This window comes from Bufo bufo, chromosome 9 (assembly GCF_905171765.1).
Source record: "Bufo bufo chromosome 9, aBufBuf1.1, whole genome shotgun sequence".
Classification (NCBI taxonomy): domain Eukaryota; kingdom Metazoa; phylum Chordata; class Amphibia; order Anura; family Bufonidae; genus Bufo; species Bufo bufo.
The window spans coordinates 149,176,603-149,185,374 of record NC_053397.1 but is presented as its reverse complement, the minus strand read 5'-3'; the positions used below and the strand labels follow the sequence as shown (position 1 = coordinate 149,185,374).

Here is an 8,772-nt window from a genome sequence, read left to right as displayed (position 1 = left end):
AGATTCTGAGGGAGTTCGTCGTGTCCCTCCCCGCGTACACGAGGGACACGATGGACTTCCTCAATAAAATTAATACCTTGAATCTGGATCCAGCGTGCATCCTCGGCAGTATAGACGTCGAGGCTCTGTATAGCTCTATACCACATGAGCATGGGTTAAGGGCTGTGGATCACTATCTTAAAACCAGAGGGACCCATTGTTCTCTGCATAATGTTTTCATCCGTGAACTCTTGTCGTTCACTCTTAACCACAATTACTTCCTGTTTAATGCACGGTTTTACCACCAGCTCAGGGGGACGGCGATGGGCAGTCCCTGTGCTCCGTCATACACCAACCTCTTCCTGGGCTGGTGGGAGGACACGCATGTTTTCCCGGACCACATCGTCTGGTGGGCTGACTACATCCAATTCTGGACCAGATTTATAGACGATGTGTTTATAGTCTGGAAGGGTGATCCCCCTAGCTTTAAACGGTTTGTCACTGACCTTAACGCTAACACTGTGGGTCTTAAATTCACATGTGAATGGGATTATGAATCCATTACGTTCCTAGATGTAAGGGTCACTAAGGTCGGTGACAGCCTTTCAACCAATATCTATCGTAAGAGCACGGCCACCAACTCCCTTCTCCATTGGAGCAGCTATCACCCCGCCCCTCTCAGACGAGGTATACCCAAGGGGCAATACTTAAGAGTGAGGAGAAACTGCTCTAATGACTCCTCCTTCTTTCAGGAGGCCGGGAAGCTTCAAGGAAGATTTTTGGCAAGGGGGTATCCGAAGGGGATTCTTCGGGAGGCTTTTCAGAAAGCATCCACCAGACCACGGACTGAACTCCTGGTACCAAGAAGACGTACCTCTGATGATCCTCAACCAGCACGCATCATTGCTAATTTTGATGCCGCCAACCGTGAAACCAGAGAAATCCTACAGAAATACTGGCCGATCCTACAAATGGATGCTGATATATCAGATATCATAAGCAAATATCCATCGGTCTCGTATAGGCGAGGTAGGAGCCTTAGGGACCGTCTGGTTCACAGCCATTTTTCACCACCTCAGAAGGCTGGCTCTTGGCTTAACCGGAAACCCATCGGTATATTCAAATGCGGTCGGTGTAAGGCCTGCCAATATATTCGAACCACCAAGTCAGTCACTTGTTCGGTCACTGGTCAAACGTTCCAGGTCCGGGACTTTGTCAATTGTCTATCCAGTGGGCTGGTTTACCTCTGCCAGTGCCCATGCCCTATGGACTACGTTGGCAAGACGATACGTGAGTTTAGGAGAAGAATCCTAGAACACGTAAATGACGTCATCAAAAAAGAACCCACACCCGTAGCTACTCATGTAAATGACTGCCATGGTGGTGATCCCTCTTGCCTTCGCTTTATGGTCCTCGAACTGATATCCCCCTCTCCAAGAGGTGGTGATCTGGACAGACGTATCCTACAGAAGGAGAGCGAGTGGATTTTTAGATTTCGCTCCCAATCACCCCGAGGACTCAATGAGCGCTTGACCTTTTCTTGCTTTCTATAACCACTCATTCTCCCTTTTGCCCTATGACATGAATGGTGACCTCCATTCTGTCATGAACTTCCCCTTGCTTAGCTGCTCTGGCCTCTTTAGCGGAATTTCCCTTATCAGGTGGTCATCCCCCCTGCAATTCTGACCTCAGTAATATCTCTTATTCCTTGGCGTATAGCCTGGGTACGTAAAGTACCCGAACGTTACATTTAATGGGATGTCTGTTTACAGTGACATACCCTGTAAGGGGCTTCCTTGTTATCCTTAAGGGAGCCCTGGGTATATATCTTTCTGTACTTCAGTAGTTATATACATGTACAGTAACAGCTCTGTGTGCATCTTTCCTGGCACGGAATTCCTCATGCCCCACTCTATACATGTTCCATATCTCTGCCCATCACCTGCAACTGGTGTGGCCTGGCCTAACCGGACCACGGTTTAGTCCCAATCATGTAGGCGTACTGGTTGACCAATCATACATGTTTAGTCCACTGTCTCCATATACCAGGACAGCCTCGTTTCCGGCGCATCATCATCTGGCAGGCATCAGCGGTAGTATGCGTGTCAGGCCGACACGCACACACCGCCCTTCCGGTCTGATGGTGATTACATGTACGTCACTTCCGATATGCGGTCCACGCGGACACGCATACCGGCTTTGGGCCAAGCACACATGCTGGCCGATTATTAACAACGTAGGTTAGTATGGGGCATCTCCATTTATACATGTTCACCCTATTGTCTCCATACATCAGAACGGCCTCGTTTCCTGGCGTATCATCACCTGGTAGCCATCAGCGGGAGTATACGTGTCAAGCTGACACGCACACACCGCATTTCCGGTCTGATGGTACTACATGTATGTCACTTCCGGTATGCGGTCCACACTGACACGCACACCGGCGTGCGGGCTAAGCACACATGCTGGCCTGATTACAAACAACTTAGGGTAGCATGGGGCACCTCCATCTTGCGCCCGCCGGACATGACTATCTACACAATCTCATTAATGAGCATGCCTCCCCTTGGCATGCCCCACCCCTTTGGCCACACCTTAATTGATTAGCTATCCACCTGTGTATGGGCATCTTGACTTTTAAAAGGGAGGGCTAAACTGAGGATCACCACCTCAGACCCATTATTCCACACCACTGACCACACCATGTAAGTAGCAGACAATGTCTCTTTATTACCTGCAATGTATGTTTAGCCCTGAGTGTATGTTGAGGTACACACAATATATATTTTTTAGGTATCCTCTGGGTGGTTAGCCCGGCATCCTGGGTGACTAAACTGGGGCACGTATACCTTTCGTGCTGCACCTCAGCCAGTTACATATGCTCTTATCTATGAGCCTCCTCAGGAATGACCTTGTTTGCAATATTTTATTGCCTACCTCAGGTATCTATTTACATTCAATACTCAGCGTTATGGGCATTTATCGTTTGTTATCCTATCCGAACTAACCTGGGTCCTATCTGTCTATTTATTTTCTCAGTGTGCATGTTGGCAGTCGAGTTCACTTACCACGCTGCCATAAACGTATGTAAACTGCCATTTAGCAATCGTTTCATTACTGTGGGTCTGCAGTGTCATAAAGGATTGTTTTTTCCTGTTATATATGCACACACGCATCATTGAACTGGGGCGGCCATAACCATTGGCAATGGTCCCGTTATCTTTGCATGCCTACTACACGTAACCCCCTGATGAACCTTCCGTATGGGTGAAACGCGTCGGGGTTTGTAGGTCATCTATACTTATCTCAAACATATCTATAACCAATTGTGCGTTTTGTTTGTATATTTTATCTTCTAGGTGTGCCCTGTACCTCCTGGTCACGCCACGAGGGTAGTATACAGTGGACACCTTTGTAACCTATCCTTTTCTTCTGTGCCTGTTTTCCATGTTAGACACCACGTATGTCGTTCCAATCTACCACTCACCTCACCAGGGATATCGAGGAGTTGGAGTCTAGGTACGGGGACAGGGCGCCCCCACCATCAGGAGACGTCCCTGGGCAGAGGACCAGTTCAGGGAATCAGTGCTAGGGATAATCTTCCCCGGCCCCCCGCCGTGTATACCGGCATCTTAGGTATTCATACTCTGGCCTCTACATGGATCAATTTTCATAGTACTGTGTTGTCTGTGTATATGTAAATTCTGAAATTACCTATTAAATTTAGTCACTTTATGAATTAACAGGGTACTCCTGCTGGACTAACTGAGTGTATATATCGCAATATCTGAATAATGGTTAAAATGTGTTAAAAATGCGGCACAACCCATGCAAAAATCTTATAATGGGTTGTGCCGCATTTTTAACACATTTTAACCATTATTCAGATATTGCGATATATACAGTCAGGTCCATAAATATTGGGACAACGACACAATTCTAACATTCTAATTTTTGGCTCTATACACCACCACAATGGATTTGAAATGAAACAAACAAGATGTGCTTTAACTGCAGACTGTCAGCTTTAATTTGAGGGTATTTACATCCAAATGAGGTGAACGGTGCAGGAATTACAACAGTTTGCATATGTGCCTCCCACTTGTTAAGGGACCAAAAGTAATGGGACATAATTATAATCATAAATCAAACTTTCACTTTTTAATACTTGGTTGCAAATCCTTTGCAGTCAATTACAGCCTGAAGTCTGGAACGCATAGACATCACCATACGCTGGGTTTCATCCCTGGTGATGCTCTGCCAGGCCTCTACTGCAACTGTCTTCAGTTCCTGCTTGTTCTTGGGGCATTTTACCTTCAGTTTTGTCTTCAGCAAGTGAAATGCATGCTCAATCGGATTCAGGTCCGGTGATTGACTTGGCCATTGCAGAACATTCCACTTCTTTCCCTTAAAAAACTCTTTGGTTGCTTTTGCAGTATGCTTTGGGTCATTGTCCATCTGCACTGTGAAGGACCGTCCAATGAGTTCTGAAGCATTTGGCTGAATATGAGCAGATAATATTGCCTGAAACACTTCAGAATTCATCCTGCTGCTTTTGTCAGCAGTCACATCATCAATAAATACAAGAGAACCAATTCCATTGGCAGCCATACATGCCCACGCCATGACACTACCACCACCACGCTTCACTGATGAGGTGGTATGCTTAGGATTATGAGCAGTTCCTTTCCTTCTCCATACTCTTCTCTTCCCATCACTCTGGTACAAGTTGATCTTGGTCTCATCTGTCCATAGGATGTTGTTCCAGAACTGTGAAGGCTTTTTAAGATGTCGTTTGGCAAACTCTAATCTGGCCTTCCTGTTTTTGAGGCTCACCAATGGTTGACATCTTGTGGTGAACCCTCTGTATTAACTCTGGTGATGTTTTCTCTTGATTGTTGACTTTGACACACATACACCTACCTCCTGGAGAGTGTTCTTGATCTGGCCAACTGTTGTGAAGGGTGTTTTCTTCACCAGGGAAAGAATTCTTCGGTCATTCAACACAGTTGTTTTCTGTTGCCTTCCAGGTTTTTGGTGTTGCTGAGCTCACCGATACGTTCCTTCTTTTTAAGAATGTTCCAAACAGTTGTTTTGGCCGCGCCTAATGTTTTTGCTATCTCTCTGATGGGTTTGTTGTGTTTTTTCAGCCTAATGATGGCTTGCTTCACTGATAGTGACAGCTCTTTGGATCTCATCTTGAGAGTTGACAGCAACAGATTCCAAATGCAAATAACAGACTGGAAATGACCTCTGGACCTTTTATCTGCTCATTGTAATTGGGATAATGAGGGAATAACACACACCTGACCATGGAACAGCCGAGAAGACAATTGTCCCTTTACTTTTGGTTGCTTAACAAATGGGAGGCACATAAGCAAACTGTTGTAATTCCTGCACCGTTCACCTGATTTGGATGTAAATACCCTCAAATTAAAGCTGACAGTCTGCAGGTAAAGCACATCTTGTTTGTTTCATTTCAAATCCATTGTGGTGGTGTATAGAGCCAAAAATGTTAGAATTGTGTCAATGTCCCAATATTTATGGACCTGACTGTATATAAAAAACGCAATTGCGTTTTTTAATCATACAGAAATTATTTTTGAAATATTGCATGAGTTGGTACTCAATGGTTCTACTAAATTTTAATACATTATACTCTGATATATAGCATGTTTTAATGATCACATTTAATATTTTTTGTTTTGCATGATATATTTTTTATACTATACGTTATAATCACCTAAGATGTCTGTTATTATTGCATGGAATATATATACATATGTGGAATCGATATAGACAAGAATCTATAAAAACGCATGGAAAACGCATCAAAACCGCATTGGTTGAAAAAACCGCACCTGCGTTTTTTAGAAAATTACACTGCTGGTTTATAGACTGTGCCATACACCTATACATAGCTATATGAGATATTGTCAAAAACTTTTAGGGAAAAATTTTCTTTGAAAATCGGTATTTTACACATATGTATAACCAATAGAGATAAGATTTTGAAAAAACGCATGGAAAAACGCATAAGGGTTGAACAAACCGCACCTGCGTTTTTTCAGTAAACTATATAGATGTTCTACAAATTGTATTATTACGTTTATGCATAACTTTATGAGATATTATTTAAGATTTTTAAAAAGAGTCATCTTTGGAAAATTGGTATTTATAGATATATCTGACATGCACTTTTACCCTTTATTCCATACCGGGTTTTATATGCAATTGGCTGAAACAAGTTGTCAGATCCACCCCAGATTTTCTATTTTGCCTAATTATGGAGGATTTTGGGTATAAAAAGGGGTTCATTCGCCTCTGCGGGCTACCACTGAGGAAGGGGCTAGGAAAAGACCCCGAAACGCGTCTGGTTTCAAAAGACCCGCACATCAGGTGATGGACGTCCTGATTCTAACAACTTGAATCGACCCTCTTTACCCTGATGAACTTTTTTGGGCACACAGCGAATATTTAGACCCTTGAACTGATAGAGCTATAATCAAAGAATCTCTACACAGAGGGCTACATCGCTTACACTGCTCCTGCTGAACTGCTACTAACAGGTACTGCCGAATCTGACTCCATCAGCCACGTGGGACGCCACCGTGTGCTATAGTCAGACGGCATTTTGCAAGAGTGTGTGTTTCTTTCGTTTTGCCATACAGGGAATACTGACTGAACATAATATAACCGATAAAATAATCGAAAGCAAATATCGAATTTCAGTGTGGACATTTATTCGAAAAATTATCTTCATATTGTCGAAAATTTATTTTCACATTGTCGAATATTTAAATATCGAATTGTCATCGATTTTCTTCCTTTTTCTAATCAGGACATACTCCTTTATCCAAGTTGCATATAGTATTCTTTTACATACCACCGCAATTCATTTATTTATGCTCTTAATCTGAATAATTTTAACATTATATTTTTTAAGGTGTATTTTTATTGTGCATTTTGTTATATTGTAATTTTGTTTTATTCTTTAGATCTATATATTGGTGTAATAAATATAATAATTTTTGAATAGTCTTTGTGTGGTCCATTGTGAGAGTGCTCAGCCTCTCTATATATATTATAAATTCTTTTGACTGGGTGAGTCATTAGGCTTAGCAGCACCCATTCATAGTTATAGGCGATAGAGAGCCACCATACTCTTTATATACACTGCGTGCAGAATTATTAGGCAAATGAGTATTTTGACCACATCATCCTCTTTATGCATGTTGTCTTACTCCAAGCTGTATAGGCTCGAAAGCCTACTACCAATTAAGCATATTAGGTGATGTGCATCTCTGTAATGAGAAGGGGTGTGGTCTAATGACATCAACACCCTATATTAGGTGTGCATAATTATTAGGCAACTTCCTTTCCTTTGGCAAAATGGGTCAAAAGAAGGACTTGACAGGCTCAGAAAAGTCAAAAATAGTGAGATATATTGCAGAGGGATGCAGCACTCTTAAAATTGCAAAGCTTCTGAAGCGTGATCATCGAACAATCAAGCGTTTCATTCAAAATAGTCAACAGGGTCGCAAGAAGCGTGTGGAAAAACCAAGGCGCAAAATAACTGCCCATGAACTGAGAAAAGTCAAGCGTGCAGCTGCCAAGATGCCACTTGCCACCAGTTTGGCCATATTTCAGAGCTGCAACATCACTGGAGTGCCCAAAAGCACAAGGTGTGCAATACTCAGAGACATGGCCAAGGTAAGAAAGGCTGAAAGACGACCACCACTGAACAAGACACACAAGCTGAAACGTCAAGACTGGGCCAAGAAATATCTCAAGACTGATTTTTCTAAGGTTTTATGGACTGATGAAATGAGAGTGAGTCTTGATGGGCCAGATGGATGGGCCCGTGGCTGGATTGGTAAAGGGCAGAGAGCTCCAGTCCGACTCAGACGCCAGCAAGGCGGAGGTGGAGTACTGGTTTGGGCTGGTATCATCAAAGATGAGCTTGTGGGGCCTTTTCGGGTTGAGGATGGAGTCAAGCTCAATTCCCAGTCCTACTGCCAGTTTCTGGAAGACACCTTCTTCAAGCAGTGGTACAGGAAGAAGTCTGCATCCTTCAAGAAAAACATGATTTTCATGCAGGACAATGCTCCATCACACGCGTCCAAGTACTCCACAGCGTGGCTGGCAAGAAAGGGTATAAAAGAAGAAAATCTAATGACATGGCCTCCTTGTTCACCTGATCTGAACCCCATTGAAAACCTGTGGTCCATCATCAAATGTGAGATTTACAAGGAGGGAAAACAGTGCACCTCTCTGAACAGTGTCTGGGAGGCTGTGGTTGCTGCTGCACGCAATGTTGATGGTGAACAGATCAAAACACTGACAGAATCCATGGATGGCAGGCTTTTGAGTGTCCTTGCAAAGAAAGGTGGCTATATTGGTCACTGATTTGTTTTTGTTTTGTTTTGTTTTTGAATGTCAGAAATGTATATTTGTGAATGTTGAGATGTTATATTGGTTTCACTGGTAAAAATAAATAATTGAAATGGGTATATATTTGTTTTTTGTTAAGTTGCCTAATAATTATGCACAGTAATAGTCACCTGCACACACAGATATCCCCCTAAAATAGCTAAAACTAAAAACAAACTAAAAACTACTTCCAAAAATATTCAGCTTTGATATTAATGACTTTTTTGGGTTCATTGAGAACATGGTTGTTGTTCAATAATAAAATGAATCCTCAAAAATACAACTTGCCTAATAATTCTGCACTCCCTGTATAATCATTGATACCAGACCTTACAGACGAAGATATTGAAGATTTGCTAG

At 42.7% G+C, this 8,772-nt stretch overlaps 1 long non-coding RNA gene across 1 annotated transcript; it reads left to right on the top strand.

Moving 5' to 3' along the window:
* The first annotated feature begins 2,621 nt into the window (after positions 1-2,621).
* On the top strand, positions 2,622-3,037 carry LOC120979084. The gene is made up of 3 exons (XR_005774235.1): positions 2,622-2,684; positions 2,773-2,921; positions 3,019-3,037. It is a non-coding gene; the product is annotated as an uncharacterized LOC120979084 (long non-coding RNA).
* The last annotated feature ends 5,735 nt before the right edge of the window (positions 3,038-8,772 follow it).